The 22,122-nt window shown below is 36.0% G+C and overlaps 3 long non-coding RNA genes across 3 annotated transcripts; 1 reads left to right on the top strand and 2 right to left on the bottom strand.

Annotated features, from left to right (window-relative positions):
- Positions 1 to 2,698: 2,698 nt before the first annotated feature.
- LOC134670274 (uncharacterized) lies at positions 2,699 to 4,203 on the bottom strand. The gene is made up of 3 exons (XR_010099037.1): positions 4,166 to 4,203; positions 3,610 to 3,681; positions 2,699 to 2,900 (listed from the first exon to the last, which is right to left on the bottom strand). It is a non-coding gene; the product is annotated as an uncharacterized LOC134670274 (long non-coding RNA).
- Positions 4,204 to 9,981: 5,778 nt separating this feature from the next.
- LOC134670275 (uncharacterized) lies at positions 9,982 to 11,070 on the bottom strand. Its single transcript, XR_010099038.1, has 3 exons — positions 10,963 to 11,070; positions 10,395 to 10,463; positions 9,982 to 10,022 (listed from the first exon to the last, which is right to left on the bottom strand). It is a non-coding gene; the product is annotated as an uncharacterized LOC134670275 (long non-coding RNA).
- Positions 11,071 to 16,162: 5,092 nt separating this feature from the next.
- Positions 16,163 to 17,827, top strand: LOC134669805 (uncharacterized). Its single transcript, XR_010098983.1, has 3 exons — positions 16,163 to 16,210; positions 17,057 to 17,113; positions 17,681 to 17,827. It is a non-coding gene; the product is annotated as an uncharacterized LOC134669805 (long non-coding RNA).
- Positions 17,828 to 22,122: the final 4,295 nt, after the last annotated feature.

The raw sequence follows: 22,122 nt of genomic DNA, 5'->3' as shown, positions 1-22,122 counted from the left end.
GCCGCGCCGCGCCGCCTGACATTCGCGTGCAAATCGCGCCGCACCGCGTTCGCAACGAGATCGCTTACGTAGGACACTTCTATGGGCATCAAAGGATTGATTTCGCCGCGCCGCGCCGCGCCGCGTTCGCGCGTTGTTCGCCTACGTAAGACGTAGCGTTATACTTACCGATAGTCTTCGTCGTTATCAACACACTGCAGAGAAAAAATGGATTTCAAGGGGCCATATCTACTTGTAATAATAATCGTTTACGTTACCAATACCTACATCTCCATTATCAATTTATCAAGCACAATAGTATGAATAATATTCTAGTTCTTTCGTAGCAAAGCTATACAGTGTGGAAAGATAAGTCGGGCCCTGGAGGGAAACTACCTTAAATCCTTAAGCTGGCTCATTTTACTTAAAGAAGACATTCCTTTATTGTTAAAAAGAAACAAATCTGCATTCAAATATTTTCTAAATTCGCTTGCCTCGCCCGGGACTCGAACCGTCTAAAAATTCAAAAAAATAAAAACGAGCATTTTTTTTTGTACTAGTCGATAGAGTTAATGTTAATAATAACATTTCTTGGAGCCAGCTTAAAGATTTAAGGTAGTTTCCCTCCAGGGCCCGACTTATCTTTCCACACTGTATACTCGTACACCTTCAATAATATGTATCTCCCCCCCCCCCACTAAGCCCCCAAATCCCTAAGGTTGTCTGGAAGAGATCGCTCTTTAGCGATAAGACCGCCTGTTATCAAACATAGGTTAAGTTATGATTAATGTTCTTTTTCATGTTGGTGAGCAATAAAGAATATTTGTATTGTAGGTACTGTATGTATAAGTAAGATTCAATAGCGTACTATTGAACTTGGTGTCTGATGCATGAAGAGAAGAAGCAGATTTGTGAATTAGCATACCTGTACTATAGTGATGGCTACCATCAGCATGAAGGCGATCATGACAAGCGCCTCGCGAACCATCGTCATCTGGAATGTAAAGGCAAAACAATGCATCAATGTTAAGATTTGTAGAAATATTTAAACAAATACAAATAGTTTATTTCCAAAAAAACATAACAGTAATTACAACACAACAAACTTGTATTTTAAAAGTACCACATGTAGTAATTCAAATCATTTATTTACATACAATATACATATATACAGTGGTACAACTAAACGAAATTAATAACTAGCTTAAATCTAAAATAGGCCCCTGAGGCATTGTACCGAGGATGCTGGCATTTCCCCGCTGTATCGCAATACTGATACGTTGTGCGAGGTAGCCGCCAGCTCTTCGGTCACCAGTTACGTCAACCAGACGCTTCGCGATGTAGTTGAATTTGTACGTCATCCGTCGTCTTCCTAATTGCACCTACCTTCTTCTGTTTAGTCCTGTGGTTATTTCACGACTTGGCTTAAAGCGTAGGTACTCTTTTGTATTTATTTACCTATTATAACAATACAAGTGGTTGAAGTGGTTGACTCTTCTCTTCTCAAAAGTTTGCCGATCACTGTGCTAGTTAAATTTGGAATGACTGTTTGTATAATTATTATAATTTTAGGTACCTATCAGTGGCGGCGCGTCCATAAAAGCCGATTCCCACCGGCTTGCCTGTTTTTGGACGTTTGAGTAGAGTTGTAAAGGAAATATGTAAGCCAAATTAGCCCCGGCTTGCTTATGGATATGTTTGACGCGCCGCCATTGGTACCTATGCTTGTAAGATTAAGGTCTAATGTGTAACTGTGATTCAAACTATTTTTACGAACCTGAAGTTATAGCTCCGTGCAATAAAATGGCTACCAAAATTTCGCGCACTCTTATAATCTGTTTTTAATAACCGGGGAGCCAAACATGGTTCTTAAATTAAAAACGAATTAAACATGTAGGTAGTTAACACGACATCGTGTATAATTACATGGCTTGTATTCAATTAGTGTCATTTGTCAATTTGCAATCAAGGAGCTAAATTCAAATTAAACACGTGCGCGATATAGAAAATGACATAATGACACGAAACACACAAACCTAACAGTCAGTGGTAAAATGATTCTGGACGGAGGAATTACTCAGTTCAATATATAAACAGATATGTATTTTTACGTATAAATACCTAACTTAGGAGTGTTTTTTTTTGGATATTTATGTTAGTTTCAGCTCATTCTATACAATAACCAAGCAAAATTTCATCGACTAAGAAATTAATGCATGGGTCTCCATACAATAACTTGCTTCATTTACTACACTACATTATATGTCGCATCGTCAGCAAAGATAACACATACTTCATTCATGATTTTTCTCAACTCATTTACATAAACTAGAAAACATAGAGGTCCACAAGGGAGTAATCTTGGACGTATATGTTTAAACTACGGTAGAAAGGGGTGACTTTCAAATGCAGGGGCGACTTTAAAAATTCTAGTTTTTAAGCCATAATATATTTTTATGCGAGATTTTTTGGATTATCCGCAGATGGTCTAGAACGGAAAATGACTAGTGTGTTGTTTTGCCTAAAATAATCAAAAATAAAATAAATCTAAAAAAGCCCCCCTCAGCATTATGCCAAAGATGCTGGCAGCATTCCCTCGCTGAACGCCAATACTAATGCGCTGCGAGAGAACGCTGCCAGCTCTCTGGTCACTACGCGTGTTGGAGCTATATCCTCACACAAGCCTTTCAAAAGACCGGGATTTATAGGACCGTGAAATCCAAAATGGCAATAAAACAACAGTAGTATGCTGACGCCATGGCTGACACAGATGGCCTGTTTCACCACCACTCCTCACCTTTCCTGCCATTTATTGAGTTTAATTGTTAATCACGAGCCACCTCAAGCTTGGTTTATGATTATGCCCTATGGGAGTTCCTCCATGAATGTCGACCATGTGTACGTAATCTCCTGTCAATGGCCTGTTGGTAAACAGAAAAAGGAATCAGTAGGTACGCCATCAGATATATCGGAGCGGCCATGGTGTTCACAATATATGAACACGCACTCTAACGCCCTGACAATAGAGGCGTGTTCAGATATTTGTGAGCGCCTTGAGCGCTCCGATATATCTGATGGCGACTGTAGGAGGCACGTAGATAAGTTTTTAGACTAACCCCTTATTCATAAAACTTTACGTGCCTGATTAAATTATGTTTTATCCCTGTCTTACAAATACATAAGTCAAAATGACAGATAAAGACAAACGATTATAAGCTAATTGAGAGATTTGTGGCGTGTTCATGAATAAGGGGGTACCTAAGAAATGATTCCATGCTAATATTAAACTTTTACTGTCTATAGATATTACTGATTCACAGCACGTTCACAGCTAGACAAACTGGACACTAGTATGTTTTATATAACAAAATTCATCCCCTAGGTTGTGGGAGGGGGGTGGATTACACAGAGAAGCAAAGCTAAAGATATTACACTTTTTGTAAATAGCATATGTCTTAATAGCACATGACCTGATATAGGCACAGGTACCCATTATACCTAGGTATTACAAAATCTCTAAAGGGGTACATTCCCATCCCATATACCCACAGTACTACAACTCAGAATACCTTAATTCCTATGACTTATAATTACTTACATGATTCAAAAAAGATATTCTGAAAAACTTACCCATCTGCTAAGGCACGGGCATGGGAATTTGCCACATGCTCGTTTAGTCTCGACAATAACTCCATTACCCGCCTAACGAAAAATAGACAAAAATATATAAAGAGCAGAGGGGCAATTTCGACTGCGGGAAATTTCAACTAATCGAAATGAATGAATGAATGAAAACATTTATTTTCAGGCAACTATTGGCCCATAGATAAATACCTTAAAACTAGCATACATATGATTACAAAATATATCTTAAAACTGAAAACACAATTATGGCTGCGATATTTTCCACGTTTAACATTATTAACTAGAGTGCCATATAGGTATGTCCAGATAGCGAAAAACATATTTTTATCAAGTGTAAAGAGAGAGAAGAGGTCCCTCTTAGGGGTAAGTTCGCCTTTGTTTACTACACATTTATGTTTTATCTGATGTAACCAATAATCCTTTCTTTTCATAGAAGAAAGTGTTTACTTACTTACTTAAGAAAGCCTCTATGAGCTTGTGTAGTAAAAAAATTTACCAATACCTACGATTAAATATATCGATTTATGCAGTTTATGCTTACTGATTGGCTCTGTGTTGCGAGTCGATTTTAGCACACTGAAAAAAAAAACATGAACATTTAATAAAAAATGTATCAAGAGAAATACGCTATGTATATTATTATGGTATTAGTGGTATTAGTGTTGGTGGTGGTGGTGGTGGTGGTATGGTAGTGGTGAAGCGCCGTTGGCCTAGCGGTAAGAGCGTGTGACTTTCAATCCGGAGCTTGCAGGTTCAAACCCCGACTCGTATCAATAAGTTTTTCGGAACTTATGTACGAAATATCATTTGATATTTACCAGTCGCTTTTCGGTGAAGGAAAACATCGTGAGGAAACCGGACTAATCCTAATAAGGCCTAGTTTCCCCTCTGGGTTGCAAGGTCAGATGGCAGTCGCTTTCGTATAAAAACTGGTACCTACGTCAATTCTTGGGTTTACTTGTCAAGCGGACCCCAGGCTCCCATGAGCCGTGGCAAAATACCAGGGACAACGCAAGGAAGAAGGAGGTTATTATGGTATTAGTGTTTGTATGCAATTTTAATCTCTAAACGTACCTGTACTGATATGGTGCCGGCCACTATCAACACACCGACTATGATCAGTGGAGTGCGGACCATTTTGAACTAAAGATAAAGGTAGTTATTATTCAAGTAGGCATATTACAATGCGCTTATGATCGTCAAATAAGGCTAATTTTAATTAGTGTCATGCGGACCGTCCATGCGGATCGCTCCGCACCGCCAAATTGTATGAGAAAGCTGTCCGCGCGGACCCGTCAGCTTCACTCTATAACACTCCCTGAACTTAATACATATTAGGTAAAGTAAGTTAAGGCTCTTGAGAGTGAGTTGAGAGTTTGTGTATTTTTTTTTAATATTACTAAGCATATCAATACCTTGAAAGCTTTTGAATATGTTATATTAGTTCTTTGTTAATAATTTAATGTATAAACTGTAGGGTTTTAGTTGAAACTTTTTTTTATATGAATTTTTTCGTGAACCACTTATTTGGCTCCCATTTCGTGATACAAATTTAGGTCTGCTCCTAAATTCGTGAATTCGTGTCCCCTGTTTCGGCATAAAGTTTTCTTAGAGTAATTGGTGATAAATTGATAATTTGCTGATAATCATTTTAAATATTTAACGGTCATACCTACTTACGAATAATTGTAAGGTCAAATTAAAAGTAATAATAATAAAAAAATGTTAAATTGAGAGCTAGCTTAAAGTTTTTTGTACTCGTCTACTTTAATGGTTGAATTAAGACTTATGTAAACCATATGGGTACTTTAATACTTGATTAAAAGTCAAACTAATTAATTAAAAAAAAAAAAAAAAAATTATTTACAAAAAATAATTTACTATCTTATACGTTAAAAATAAACATCATCATCATCATCTCAACAAAAAAACATACACAAAAATAAATCAAAGCGCTGATGGCCTAGCGGTAAGAGCGTGCGACTTTCAATCCGGAGGTCGCGGGTTCAAGCCCCGGCTCGTACCAATGAGTTTTTCGGAACTTATGTACGAAATATCATTGGATATTTGCCAGTCGCTTTTCGGTGAAGGAAAACATCGTGAGAAAACCGGACTAATCCCAATAAGGCCTAGTTTCCCCTCTGGGTTGGAAGGTCAGATGGCAGTCGCTTTCGTAAAAACTAGTGCCTACGTCAAATCTTGGGATTAGTTGTCAAGCGGACCCCAGGCTCCCATGAGCCGTTCCAAAAATGCCGGGATAACGCCAGGAAGAAGAAGAACAAAAATAAATCAAATTTCAATAATAAATAAAATTGTGCTAGTAGTTATTATGAGAATATACGTGGAACATACCTTAAAATTTTTAACTCGGGTCACATCCAAACTCGTTTTATGAGAATTCTAGTGAAAAAGACATATACCGAATTTCGCTCATACGAAACTTCATGAAATACATTAATTGTTTTCTAATTTATTTTTTTAATTATCTTTGTTGTTATATTTAAAAACAAGCACTCAAAATGTATCTAGAAAATCCTTGATTCGTTAGTGGCACGAAATAGGAGACACACGTAAGATAAAATGACCGCTATTTCGTGAGTCGATTTATTGCAATTTTAAGTTATTTCTATGCATATATTCAATCTTTTTTCTTATCAAATCAATTACTAAGGAACCCACAGAAACACTCCCAAAAACTTTTATTCGAATGGGTTTAGCTTTTCCTTCCTATAAGTGAGAGCGCGCACCTTACGCCTAAAAAAAGTGCACGCATACAACACAGCTATTCGCGGCCGTCTAATAGTTTCGACCGTCGTATTACTCTTAGTTTAATCACTAAAATATTGGTTATCATTTTATTGAAGAGATTAAATAATACAGATTTTTTTCATATGTATAATTTGAATAAAAGATATTTGAATTCCTTATTATTTGCGCCAGAAAAAAAACTAACGAAATTACGTACTAACACGAACTTGGGGCCGTTTACCTTTGGTCCGGTGCGGAGCGATCCGCACGGACGGTCCGCGTGACACTAATACCAGCCTAAAGCTACACTGGCTCCAACCCTATACCTCTGCCTCGAGAAGATTTAAATCCCCCGCAATTGGAGGAGGCTATCCCAATAAGGGACCGGCAATAAAACCTAGTTTATAATACATATCTTTAAGGAGTGCGAACATTATTTAAGAAACATTCTACAATTTGGACATCAAATCATTCTTAGTATACAGACCAGTAAGCTGCAGCAACTTGCAAAAGAATGATATCGTAGTTCCCCAACTTCCTTATAAATAAAATTACAAGACGATTTCATGCCTAATTAAGTGGAACTTTATGTTGAACACGTTATCTGAAATGCATTACAATGCACAATTAATAAGATAATGGGAACAGTAGATGACTTGCATTTAATTATTGTTATTTTTCAACCAAACATCTAAATGCAAATAAACTGAGATTAAAAACAAATAATTTTATGATAACGTTTCAAATCTATTGTACTAAGCACTAACTACACCCTGTAACCAATTAAATTTGTGACACTAACATCTACATCGATTAACTGAAAATTAAAAGATTCCGTTGCAAAGAAGCAAAATGCAATTTATCGTAAAATACTCCTGAATTGAATCTTAAAAGTAACGAGGGATTCTATGTAGATTGGAATATTGAGCTTAGTTAGACCATAAAAGTCTGCAACGATTTTGATAGCATACACAGTGCAAGTGTTATTGTAAACGTCAAATTTCTATAAGATTATGAGAAATTTGACGTTTAAAATAACACTTGCATTGCGTTTGCTATCAAAATCGTTGCCAACTTTTCTTGATCCAACTCTATTTGTTTTTACGACAGGCCCTCTGAGCCGACTCATCGGGCTATAGTAGTGACCCTGCTGCCTCTGAAGCTCGAGTCCTGGGTTCGAAACCCGAGGCACTTGTGTGTTTATCACACAAACGTTCCTGTGTTCTTTGTATGTAGGTAGACGCATATCGTCATTAGTCGCCTCAAATACTCGCTCATAAGAGTCATAAGTTCATAATAGTTACAATCTTGACGGATTTTATGACTGTATCATTTTCAGTTTTCTTATCCTCCAAATGCCCTTATTTTGTTGATAAGTTTTTTCCTCTTCGAGGAGCAGAAGCTGACTTTCCTCTTTCTGTGTTAGTGATTAGTATCACAGCCATATAACTATGAATGTTATAAAGTTTTCTAGTTATGTACAAAAATTGAAGATATGTACTTGCATTTCCTTGTAATATAAGGCTTATATGACAGACTGTTCAATTAATGAAAAGGCAAAAAAATAGCCGATACCCATGGCCGGATTTCCGCCTAGGCCCTGATGGTCCGGGCCTAGTGGCCCAGGCAACCCAGCAATAGTTTTTAGGATAGAGAATGGGGCTCCCCTAAATTCTAAGTGCCTGGGTCCCTAGGCACTAAACTCTCTAAATCCGGGCCCACCGAGGGTTTTAACTATTTATAGGTTATATTTTGGTCATAACTCATTCGATTATCTAACTATAACCTAAGTTTATGGATGCCTTAAAATTATGATTTTGTGTATCTTTTTTTTCAAAATTTTATACCCAGTAGTTTCGGAGATAAAGGGAGATAAATAAAAAAAGGAGGAGATAAATGGTAATTATTTGGTTATTTTCTTAAATAACTTCGAACCTATTTATTTTAATATTATAAAAAACATGTCCATCTTTGGCTCACTAATTTACATATGTGTACCAAATTTCAACTTAATCGGCCTAGTAGTTTCCGAGAAAATAGGCTGTGACAGACGGACAGACAGACAGACGCACGCGTGATCCTATAAGGGCTCCGTTTTTTCCTTTTGAGGTACGGAACCCTAAAAATAGGATCGAGAGGTTCTAATGGCATTGTAACATAGAGTCGGACCAAGAAAAGTCTGCAGCGGATTTGATAGCCCGCGCAGTGCAAGTGTCATTTATACGTCATAATTTCATAGTAGTTTGACGTTTAAAATAACACGTGCACTGAGTGGGCTATCAAATCTGCTGCAGACTTTTCATGGACTGACTATGGGAGCAGATATTCAGAGGTATTGGTCTGTAATTTCTGAATAATGAAAATAAAACAACAGCTATTATGCTGATACACTGGCCGACGCTTCACACTCTCACCTAAATCGCGTGGCCATATTTATTTTTAGCTTATCGATCATTGATAACGAGCCAGCTGCCCAACTTGGACTTTTTATGAGAAAGGCGATGATGTCTCGGGCGAACAGCTTCATTAATCCAACTGTGAACAGAAAAATCAGTGAGTAACCTACGGTGTCACTAATACCAAATACATACGGCTCGATTCCCGAATTAGAGATTCACTCCCCGAATCGCACCGATAGTCAGTAAGAAACAAGCTGTTTTTTTATTCCGTGTTTATTATCACCCCAATTAATTATGAATAGTTTTCTTCAAGTTTTCTTCTACTGTTGCGGCCAAGTTGACATTTAGCTACATTTAGCTAAACTAAGGAACACGAATAATTTCGTACGTTGACACGCCGATGATGCCTGCTATCAATGCCCATGCCCCTGTGCGAGCGTGCCAGCAATATAAACATGCGAGTGCGATAGAGATATAGCGTGACAATGTACGAAATTCTTCGCGTATATACTTAAGTACTTTATAATTAGGTATATACGTATTTTTTTTTAGTAAGAAAAAAGCTTACTATACATCATCGTTGGAACGAGAAATATAACTCTCTCCAGCCTTGTCCTTTGACAACAAGTCAATAACCCGGTGTGGCCTGTGAAACGAGTAAAATTAGTTTACCTGAACACTTATATCGAGAATTTCCATTTAATTATGCCTAACAGATAAATAAAATCATAACCCTCCTTTTGCGTTGCCTTAGTCGGGTAGTAAATTAAAAAAAAACCATTTATTCACACTAGTACTTATCCTTTACTTAGTGGTGAAACTGGTGAACCCCTCTTTGGGGGAACTGCTTAACAGATAGTAGTATAAAAGTAAACAGTGTCGTTTTTAAATTAAAAATGTCATAAGGTCATTGTGGCTAATTCCGTCATAGGGGCTACTCCGTCGTACGCTCGTAGCGTATAAGTATTTGTTTGATTTTCAATCGTATATGCTTTTGATTGCTGAAACTAAAAGCAATCGCTGCTTTGTCGACGAAATTATCAATGTCGTTCGTTGTTCGAGAAAAACGCTAGTGGACGAATAAGTCCCTATGACGGCATTAGAAACATAATTTGCGTGAGACTAGAGATATTATATATATTAAAAGGTTTAAAATTCACGTTTTTAAGTTGAAAATTAATTTTAAAATGTGAGTGACCCGATTTAATACATATTTAATATTACATACATTTATGCTTACCAATCGGCACACTGCAAATGAAATATTTATTCATCAATAGAGCAGTCCAATAAAGACAAGGCTTGGACAAAATTCCTACATATACATTTCAACCGACTTTAAAATCAGAGGAGGTTACCTCAGAACTCCGTCATTTTCCCATTGGGACAGTGATTATTTTATTTGAAAGTTAAGTATAGTTCCCAAGTTGATCCCATTTTTGTCAAAGCACAGTTTTGATAATGATTTCCATTAGAAATTGAGAGAACTCCTCAAATCTTTATACTAGTTAGTTTTTGCTTTTAAATATTCAATTAATTGTAGTTTTCCCTAAATGTTAAATTAAAATAAATAAATAAATATTGTGGAGTTACTAGTTTTTTTATTTTATTTAATAAACTCACTTGCACACTGGCTATGGCAGCCATCAGCACCACAGCGATCACGACAAGCGTTACTCGAACCATTGTCTCCTAGACAAATAAAATGCACATATATGTAGAGTCAGACCAAGAAAAGTCTGCAGCGGACTTGATAGCCCACGCAGTACAAGTGTTATTTATACGTTATAATTTCATAGAAGTTTGACGTTTAAAATAGCACTTGCACTGCGTGGGCTATCAAATCCGCTGCAGACTTTTCTTGGTCCGACTCTATATTGTATAGTTTGGTTAGCTTACCGTCGGTAGAAAAAGGCGGGAACATTTGAAAAATGTAGTGTCTAAGAATCAGTCTTCCATACAAAATTTAAATTTCGCGCCTTTATCACTTTCTACAAGACATTGTAGAAAATGAATTAGGGCGCCACTTCCTACGTAACTGTAACATTTTTGACGTAAAATGCTTAAAGATGGCATATATATATATGGATATATATATGGATGGATAGTATGGAATTTTTTTAATTCCATTTTTTTAATTTCTACTGTTTTTTATCGCACGATAGCTATTATTATAAACTTTGTGACTTACCTGGAGCTATGGCGTAGTACGTGGCTTCCGACAAAATGACAATAATACCTATTTCCACGAGCGTTTAAATACAAAGTGGCGGAACATGACAGCGTGTCGAATGCTATCTTAATGCATATTGGCTAAGGTTGAGTCGGGCGCACGCTGGAGTTGATTTAATTTGTACTGAAATTGCAAATTATAGGTACATTGTATCCAGAAGCTGACCACTTAGTTTAGCATCATTTGTGTTAACCGCCTTAATTTAACTCCAATTAAGTAATTATAAAGAAATTACATTCAATCAATACGATTATCACCATGCAAAACAAATACGTCAAGAAATATTTATGATGTAAAATAAGGAGCAATTTTCTTTCATAGGGATGTTTCCTCTACTTAAAATAAATTATTTCACACCGTACTCGGAATAAAGCACCAGATAATAATTAGAAAAACATAGACAGCAGTTATTTTTAAGTACTATTTATATTTAACCCTTATCTTGGCAAGGCTCAAAATATCTTAAATATAAACATTTTTTTAGTTTTTCGTCACCTATTGAGCATACTAGACTATTAATAAAAAATAAGGAAAAAAATCCAGGATTTTCCAATTTCGGAAAATCATATGTATCATATTTGATACAGTGCCAATCCGTCGACAAAATAGTTACCTACTTTTTAGAAGAAAAATGCGGATTTTAATAAAAATAAAACATGTAATGCAACAGAAATTATCATTTATTGCTAATTAAACGCAATCTAAAGCATCAGATAACTATTACACCTGTAAAAATAAATTATATCTACGAATACCTGATCACATGGGCGGAAAATTTGATCCCGTAAAGTTTAAAAAAAAGTCGTCAGCAAAAAGTTGAGTAAAATATGAAAAGTAAACAAATAATTTAAAAGTCAAAAAAATATTTTTTTTTTTCACTTTTGGGGCATTTTTGCCATGCACAGATTTTTCCGTGCTACGGGCTACGGCGTAGCAATTATGCTACAGCGTACGAATATACAGTTAAATACCATCTAGTACTTAAAAAAATCAAAGTTCAATGACTAAATAATACGACAACTAATATTAAATACTTGAATCATGTTTTGTAACCCCACAAATATAAAAAAATAATAAAAACCTGTAAAACTATTTTGACGACAACTTGGCAATGTATTAAATGTAATACAATCCTTTCGATATGTACATTTCTGAGTTCTTGGCAATGTATCAAATATAATACATAACAGTTTTATGTCAGGTTCTGTGTATTAAATGTTTTTAAATTCGAAAGCATTGTAAATATTTATGCACTAACAGATAGTAAATGCATCAAAATGTAGATTATGGAAAAATATATACTAATCTAAGAAATAAATGCAAAACATCCAGTGCGAACTGAAATCTGTTGTTTCCGTGGCGCCATGTTGATTATTACTAACTAATTTACAATGACACTTGTGTCCATTATTTTTTTCTATAAGTAAGGAGGGTACCTCGACTTATTGAGGGCAGAATTATTTTGTTAGGTACTACAGTGAATCTGCTAGATTTTTTTAAGTTCCATGTATCACGGGTGTTACGATGCCAAGATAAGGGTTAATATATCGGATTGAAATATAAAAAGTAGGTGAGTTGACTGTGACGTCACTACATTATAGTTTTCATATAAATTCCATATTAGCAAATCGTTTTGACAGTTCTAAAAAAGAAGCTGATTTGACTAGTAGGAATGTAGCCTATTACTGTAACGTAACGGCATTTATTTGCAGCGATATACAATGTTTTCAAATACTCTTTTTACATGATAAAAAGCCTTAAAATAGAAAATACAAACTAAAATTAAAAACTAAACTTAAAAATAAACTATAAATAGAAAATTTGCCCCAAATCGCCGTCTATTGGCAGTTATAATGATACTCCTCACTTGATTCTGTTCAAATCGGTGCAAAGTTAGCTTAGACAGACTCAGAGAGTTTAACTTCAGTGCACTTTACTTCTAGGGGCTGATTTAGATGGCGCGCGAACTCGCATGCGAGTTTCAGTACCTACATTGCGGGTTTTGATCTGTCGGTTGAATTGGACGTAATCCACAGTCCGCAATGTAACTAAAATCGCATGAGAGTTCGCGCGCCGTCTAAATCAGCCCTAAAAGTTGAAACGAGAATCTGGGAATGAGAGCCGTGGACGGCCGGCCGGTGTGGAGATTCCAAGCCTATATAGTCCGTATTGGAATGGATCCAAACTACCGAAAGAAGATTAAGTACCTACGTTATTATGAGATTGTCTATTTCTCACACTTTCTCGATCAGCTTCTGCTCAGCCATCTGCTTGTTACATCCAATGTAATATTTATGTTAAAAATTACATATATGATTATTATTATTATTTAAGCTTCATTTGTTCTACATTCAGGTTGTTATTTATTTATTGATTTATTTTTTTATTTGTTTTGGGGCTGACTGCAGATCCCATCTGCTGGGTGAAAGCCTCCTCACTTTTTCTCCACTCATCCCTGTCTTGGGCTTTTTGGAGCCAGTCTTTTCCTGCGACGGAGGAGATGTCGTCTATCCATTTCTTTTTGGGTCTTCCTGGACGCCTCCGTCCTACAGGTCCGGTCCATTTTGTCGTTTCTAATGTCCATCTTTTGTCCCGATATCTGGATACATGACCTGCCCATTGCCATTTTAGATGAAGAGTTTGTTGGAGAGCATCTGTAAGTTTGGTCTTTTGACGTATTATTTCGCTTCTAATTTTCTGTATTTTCCTTATATTTAATATACTTCTCTCCATAGATCTTTGACAGGTCGTTATAGCTTGACGTACTTTATTTGTGAATGTCCAAGTTTGGCTTCCGTAAGTTAGACTAGGCAAGATACAGGTGTCCATTACGATTTTCTTATGGGCTAGGCTGTATTACAGCATACAGCACAGCACAACATATATGATACAGAACTCTAATCAATAACGAAATTTAAATAATTAAAATACTGTAAAAAATATTAGACATGTTTTTGTAATACACCTAACCTAATATCTTTCAACTTAATACATATCTAATCGATTTAGTGAAATAGTAATTAGGTACATGTATTTGTAACTAGACATGCTGCAGACATAACTTCCAATTGAGTGTAGTTAAATCTTGATAAGAATACATCATTCAAAATCATGTCGAGACTCAGGCAATTATTATTTCATAAGGTGCAATGGGGTAACTTCAGAAACGTGGTAATTTTGAAAATGGCAAATATTTATAAAACCAGAAGCACTTCATACCTTAGCAACACGCATGTTTCTTCAATGCTTACCAAGGCTTGCTTAGCTGAAGTAGAAAGTGCTTCTAGTTTAGTAGATGCTAGCGTCCCGCCCCGGCTTTGAACGGGTTACACAAAACGTTAACACATTATATACCTAAATCTTCCTCAATAATCAGTTTATTGATAAGTGTAAACCGCATGAAAATCCGTTACTGAACGGATTCCAAAAAAAAAACAAAAACCAAAATACAAAAACCCAAAAACTACTGAGTTTTTGGATTTATCGCGAACATACACACAAACAAACAGATGCGGCGGGGGACTTTGTTTTATAAAGTGTTAGTCATTTGCCATTTTCTAAATAATCCCGCTTTCAAAATTAACCCAATGCACTTAACTACTTTCTATTACGAGGTATTTAGCGAAAATAATAATGAATTGATTTAACTAAAACCGGTATTTTTTTTATTAATCTCATTACGTTCACTAAAATAATTTACCTGTTTCGGAAACCTAGAAGTAATTGTACCTTGTCTACTTTTAGTGGTATAAACAGGGAAGAGACGAATCCATAATGTTTTTTAATATTTAATTAAAAAACCGGGCAAGTGCGAGTCGGACTCGCGCACGAAGGGTTCCGTACCATAAAGCAAAAAAAAACCGAAAAAAATGCAAAAAGAAAACGGTCACCCATCCAAGTACTGACCACGCCCGACGTTGCTTAACTTTGGTCAAAAATCACGTTTGCTGTATGGGAGCCCCACTTAAATCTTTATTTTATTCTGTTTTTAGTATTTGGTGTTATAGCGGCAACAGAAATACATCATTTGTGAAAATTTCAACTGTCTAGCTATCACGGTTCGTGAGATACAGCCTGGTGACAGACAGACGGACGGACAGCGAAGTCTTAGTAATAGGGTCCTGTTTTACCCTTTGGGTACGGAACCCTAAAAATTACTGCATCATTTATGCACTTGGCCAATTTTGATGTTAGCACACAGATAGCTTATTAATATATAGTTATTTGTACAACAAGAGATCAAAGTTTGATATTTCTTCGAGTGCTTATTTTGAGTCCCGTGTAAGCGAAAGATTATATAAGTTTGGATTTTAATCGCATTTTGCTCACTGTTTTTAAAAAACAAAGTACCCTTGTTCGAGCTGCTCAGGTGAAAAAACTTTTTGTCCCATGTTGGTACGAAAGTGTTTTAACGTATAAGTATTAGGCAGATGAGGTCGCGGGCAAAAGCTAGTCTGTAATTAATCGGATTAGTTGCACTCTTAGATACATAAAAGCCGTTTCGCTTTCAATTACATCCTCCATCTTTTATGTATAAAAGCGTAAATTTGCCGCTACTAGCAGCTCTCTCTAATTGTCATTTACTTCACCACAACTACAGGTTTGTAAGTATTTTGACTATCTTTTCAAATTGAATTAAAGTAAGGTAAAATTAAATAAAAACGCGATATTTTTGTAATTGGTCAAAATTGGTGGACTTTTTGATCAAATTTTACTATTTACCTGGGTCAAAAACATTCTGTGTTCGCGTCTTTCCTGTATACACAAGAGTTAAGGGCTATAAAGGTTAATTTTCTTATTTAACCCTTATCCACGTGAAAAGGTCCTCCTTTTATTCAGAGAACTGTGATAAAATCATTACTTACATGCCCACAAGCTGTTAACTATTGCCCACAGGAGAGAAAAATATATAGTTCGCGCGAACACGCTAGTTTTCTCTCCTGTGGGCAATAGTTAACAGCTTAGGATGCAAGTCGTACATGGCACCTCGCTTTGATGCCTACGTCAGTCGTATTCGGTCAAAGTCTTTGGAAATATAATATATGGATCTAAACGGATAATTTTATCTCTTTTTCAATAAGCAATAAAACTTTTCTTTTTTTTTTCGAACTGCATATTAAGTCAAGGTATTTTTCTTTACTAGGTGACAATGGTTCGCGGAACGCTACTAGTGATAGCTGTGGTTGTGATGGCCGCAGGTGTACAAGTACGTTTGTTTACTTTATTTATATAAACATTAATATTTTTAATACAATATTTTGTATTACATACGTTTAGGGCATGAAGGTGCGAAACATTCGCGCACTACAAAATTGCTGTAATTCGTAGGTACTACGATATGCAAGAATGTCAGTAAAGCACCGCATTAGCCAGATCTCTAGGCACCTTAAATTAAAGTTGTTATATTATATAAAATAAATTACCAATTTCTTATGTATTTAATAATATGTCATCTAATGAGACAAACGCAGCAGGAAACTATAATGAAAATTATAAATTGAATTATATCAACTTAATGACATTATATAATTTGATTACAGTGTTTTCTTGATCACAGCAGTACCAGTAATTCAGGCAGGTATGTACATAGAACAATGATAGCATAAAAGTAAAAGTAGATAATATCAGGTTTGGAAGAGTAGCTCGGGTGGGGTAGGGTGGGGGTGTAGTAGCTACACTGGCACACAAAGTTACTTAAAAAACACGAATTTACTTATTTTGCTGAAACGAGTAAAGCTAATAATTTGCTTACTCGTACAATCTAATATGTACAATATGTGAGGGACCCATTTTTAAATGTAGCGAAGATGTAGTCTAATAAATCATCAATCAATCTTTTACTTAGAAGTAAGAACAAATTAAAGCGCCCATTAATTGTTGATCCACTGTGCACAATATCGCCTTTCCCTTTTTTAACCATTCAACTTTATGAGATGTTTGACTATAATGAAATGATAGCAAAAGTTAGGTTATTAACAAAGGTAACCAAGTGGGCTATGTAGACTTTAGCGCCGGAGCCGGCAAGATGCTAAGATAAGGTCCTGATTTTCAGATATCAACGGGTAGTCGACTTATTATCAAAGTCGAACGCCGATCATTATAGCAACAGGTATTCTCTATATTTTTTTCACGTATGATATCACGGTGGAAATCCTTGGGCGTGAGCCATACAGGCCAATTTAAACGTACACTCACATCAGTATGATATTTGAATTATGTTATTTAGCGAGCAAAATATCCAATGACTGAATGACAACAGAGGTTTCAGTATGATATCAAACTGTACGTTCGAATTGTTCGAATACTGTCTGCCTAGCAGAGGTCAATCGTCGGCTGATATAATTGTACGTCCCACTGCTGGATACAGGCCTTCTCTCATGCTCGAGAAGGCTTGGGCTATAGTTCCCACGCTGACCCAATAAGGGTTGGGGAAGATATGGTAAAACCATATTGAATTAGCATTCATAAAACGAAATATTCCTATTCGACCCGTGGGTAGCCGGGTTCAAAATTCATGTTTTATCTACTTGTTATAATTATATTTGTTAATTGGTAACCATAACAACCAAAGCGCTGATACGACTCGGAACACAACAATTTCGCCCTAGAATATATTCTCGCGTTATGATTTGGTTATGATTCTCATCATATATATTATGGCTATTTCGATTTACAGGTACGAATCTGAACAACCCGAAGTTATCGTTATCGTTCGACCTCAACGTCAGGAGAAAATGCGAGCATTTATTTTAAGTTTGGTCAACGTTCGCGACTCAGAGATTTTGTCTGGTCACTAATGACAAATAAAAATAATAAAACACTACTAGGGGACATAACTTTATTTTATTGATATCCTATCCCTATACTCTTAATATGATTTCGAGACCCTAGCTGCAGTAAGTCTGCAGTAAATACGTTCAGTCAGCTGCAGAGATACATAACTTGATTATTGGCCCTTTCAATGATAGTTTCCATGAATACTACAATCAAACAAGTTTTTCCAGATTTTCTTATAAAGTACGTGATACAGCGTTGCAAACTGACAATAAATTAGATTATTATTGAGAAGGAAAAAAATTATGTAAAAAAAACCTATGAAATGGAAGTTACACCTTTTTTCTTAAAATCCCCGCAAATATACGAAAAACACGTAAAACACAATTGCATGAAATTTATATGTATAAGAATTGTTTTAATTATTATTATGCATAATAACGTCGGGTGACAAGTCACAAAAGTCACTAACTAACACCATTGAAATTATTGGACAATAAACCGTGTTACAAGTGTAATAAAGTGCATTGCTACTTTAATTTTTTGATAGTACTTAGTGACTTTTGCTTGTCACCCGACGATAAATGTTATTGAATTTAAATGTAGAATTCGCTATGCTTTCGTGTAGCCACTTAGTAGAAAAGCGGACGTAGGTATAAACTCCGCCTCGACATTTGGTCGCTTTGAGTTTGGGCCTCATTAATCGTTACATTACAACTTCAGGTTAGTTAACCATTTCACTATTCACTTTCAAGAATAAATTAGAACGAAATTCAAATAGATTTTGTTCAAATATAATTATATAGTACAGATGGGATTGAAAATGTTTCCATCTGTACACGCTACATAGTGAAAATACACCGATTGGCCCATTATTTTATTTGAAATGTATATAAATTGTACACGTGAAGAAATTTCGCTGGCTGGTCAGTTTTAATGACTTGAGTCGTGTGAATATAACATGATTTTAATGACATAAATCTTCACGATTGAACAGTCATGGTGAATAAATCTATTTCTTTGAACAGGTTATAATGGTTCGTGGAATGCTGGTCGCTATCGCCGTAGTTCTAATGGCCGTTATCGCAAGTGTACAAGTACGTTGGAAATATTTGGTCCATACCAATCCATACCTATACATACATATACCCTTATTCATAAAACTTTACGAGCCTGATTTAGTTAAATTATGTTTATCCCTTCCTTACAAATACACAAGTCACAATGACAGATAAAGACCAACGATTATTAGCTAATTAAGGCTTTTAGCGCGTTTATGAATAAGGGGGGAAGTCTTAAAAAGTTTTAAACTCTTTAAAATTCACAGACCTATAAAATATCCTAAATATGAATCATACGGAAATGTACTGACTTCTGTCGTTGTTTTTATGATATTTTTTAGTTAAATCATTAAGTTCTATATTCAAAAATAAAATAATTCGACGATCTAAACTAAATTGCGAAAATAAAATGTTAACTTATTCCATTGCAGTGTGAAAAAGAAGATAACGACAGGTAGGTTATCTGACTTGTACCTATGTAATTTATAACTATAACTATGTTTAATTCACTTCCAGAAAATGGGTGGTGGTTCATATTTATATAATTACTTATTTAGGCGCTTAATTATTTTTATGCGCCCCACAGGCTCGAAATGGTAGACGACGTATTACCCTCATCGGAAGTACGAGCGGATAGCAGGTAAAGATTTTTCTCCCAAAAAACTGTTCTAATATTTGTATCACATTTTCTACCCTGCGTAGGGGGGTAAGATATGTTTAAACAATGCTGTTTTAATATTTTGAAACTGCATTTATGCCCCTCGTATAGATTTTGGAGCTTGATAATTATATAAACAAAACTAATTTTGTGTCAAATAGGCCTCAACCGTATTAAAATCTTCGTATTTTTTTCGTGTAAGTAAGTACTTATGTTTAAATCAGGTACTAAAGGTGATACTTAGTTTATTATGACTCAAAAATATTTATTTTGCATCGTATCATCTCTATAAATGCACTTAAGTTAAAGTGCCTCACTATTACTAATTCATCACAAAGAAATAAGGATAATAGTTGTTTTTTCCTCTTTCGGCTGATTTCCCCTCTGAATCAATAGCAGTCGATTTCAAAAAGTTTTGTGTTTTCGCTAATTCGGAATTAGGCAGTAAAGCAGGAGTAGCAGGACCCATAACGTTATCATCATCATAGGCCTTTTCGTCTATATCAGACGATTTATGGTGTAATACCGTTTTTGGTGGCTAAATAGACCGATGCGAGATCGACACGGTCTACCACAGGTCTGACAAGAGAAGTTTGCGGAAACCGGTACTGAGACACCTTATCGTCGTCTTTGCCTCTTATCAGCGAGTGCGGCGAACCAGGTCTCATCACAAAACTTGCCATAACGTTAAGAAGCGGAAAAATGCTAAGATGAGATCTTGGTTTTCAGGTATCAGCGGGTGTACGATTTATTATCAAGATCGAACGCGCGCCATTATAGCAACAGGTAGTTTTTCATGATTTTGGATGATAAATATTTAATAACATTCATTTGGATTTGATTTTGTTTGATATTTTACATTTAATATTTGCTTCGGGTTGGTGTGGTGAAAAATTTTGTGTTTCACTCGGGGGCAAATTTTGATTAACCCTCGTGCTTTGAAACCCTCGCAACGCTCAAGATTCCATTTTTCGAACCACTCGCTACGCTCGTGGTTTAATTTGGGAATCTTTCGCTTGCTCAGTTGTCAATATTATTGCCCCCTTGTAAAACAAATAACTATTTCAGACTCAGACCGTAGCAATAGTAAAAGTGATACCCCGATAGGTTTTCTTAGTTCCAATCTTTCGTTATAATTTTCTCCAATAATTGCTTCTGTTCACAGGCAACCATTTGAAGAGGCCGAATTGCCAGAAGATGTCGAAATCCCTCGACCTCAGCGTCGGTTCTTAATGCATTCATGGGCCTGCGTTTTTTGTCGTGCAGCCATTGCTAACAATTATTAATCTTCTAAGACTGTAAAGTCTTAGAAGCCAAATTCAAAATTTGTATAAGTTTGAACACTTACACCTACATGATTCAAATTTACGGCTTTTTGAGTTTTTTCTATTTACAAAATTGGTTTGCCAGACTATAAAATTATGTGAAGTCATACCTTTAATGCTTTAGGCTGTATATTAATTAGAGGATATAGAAAGAAAAAGTACCGTAAAATGGGGTGAGTTGGGTGAAATTTGACTTTCAAACCTCGATAAAATTTGATTTTTACATGTGAAAACTGAATGGTGTATATAATAAGTGGTTCGGACGTTTGTATTTTAGTTTGTATTTTATTTTGGGTAGTTCCATTTCATAACTTTGACGATAAAGAGGAAAACCCACCTCACCCCGTAGTGCCTCGTATTTGGGGTGAGAGGGTTTTTCATACAAAGGTGATTTTAGAAGATTGTTGGATCGATTTTTTTTTATTATGCGTATTACTATAGCCCCATTTTAAATTGGAATACATTATTTTTGTAGCAGTAGCCTTAAAATCCCTTCTCACCCCCCTCTCAAACCTTCTCTCCCCATTCATAACCCAACTCTCCCCCCGAAACCTACTCACCCCGTTTTACGGTAGGTAACGTATATAAAGAGCAATAAATATTTTGCTTCTGTACTATTTTTCTTCTAAATGTCTACCTGAGCTGTAAGATTTTTTCTATACCATTTATTTTATAGAACACACGTGGGGGTCAAATCAATAGCTCTTAAGGACCTCGGTTTGATCCCTACTGAAAGCGATACCGTGTATATTAATGAGATTAATGTGGGGTCTAATAGTTTGTGCCTTCCACGACTACGGGCCCCACTCTTCTTCCTAATCGCTTATTACGGGGGCCATACTGAAATTTTCTGGATTCTGATATATGAGACGACTTATTTTTCTAAGTGGCCAGTTACAGGAATTTTCAGTATGACCCTAAGTATATAGTGTAGAGTGTAGGCACAAGTTTAGACTGCAAAGCTTTAGCAGTGTAGTAGTTCTGTCTCTTCTTCTTCCTCGCGTTATCCCGGCATTTCGCCACGGCTCATGAGAGCCTTTTTTTTTATTATGAATGGGCTTACTCATGGCCACAGACTAGCCGAGGCGTAGACGTGGCCTACGATGGAGCGAGCTCGCCCAGAAGGTGCCTATTCACTCTTGACCTGGGGTCCGCTTGACAACTAATCCCATGATTTATTTAATTACACAAACGGGTCTACCGCGATATAATTTCATTGTTTTTACCTTTAATTCCGACGTTTCAGCTGAGTTGCACCAGCTGTGGTCACGGAAAGACTGACGTCCCTACAAATTCCGGG

The sequence above is a fragment of the Cydia fagiglandana genome, chromosome 13, assembly GCF_963556715.1.
Source record: "Cydia fagiglandana chromosome 13, ilCydFagi1.1, whole genome shotgun sequence".
In the NCBI taxonomy this organism is placed as follows: domain Eukaryota; kingdom Metazoa; phylum Arthropoda; class Insecta; order Lepidoptera; family Tortricidae; genus Cydia; species Cydia fagiglandana.
The sequence above is the reverse complement of the archived record's forward strand: the minus strand, read 5'-3'. Positions and strand labels throughout refer to the sequence as shown.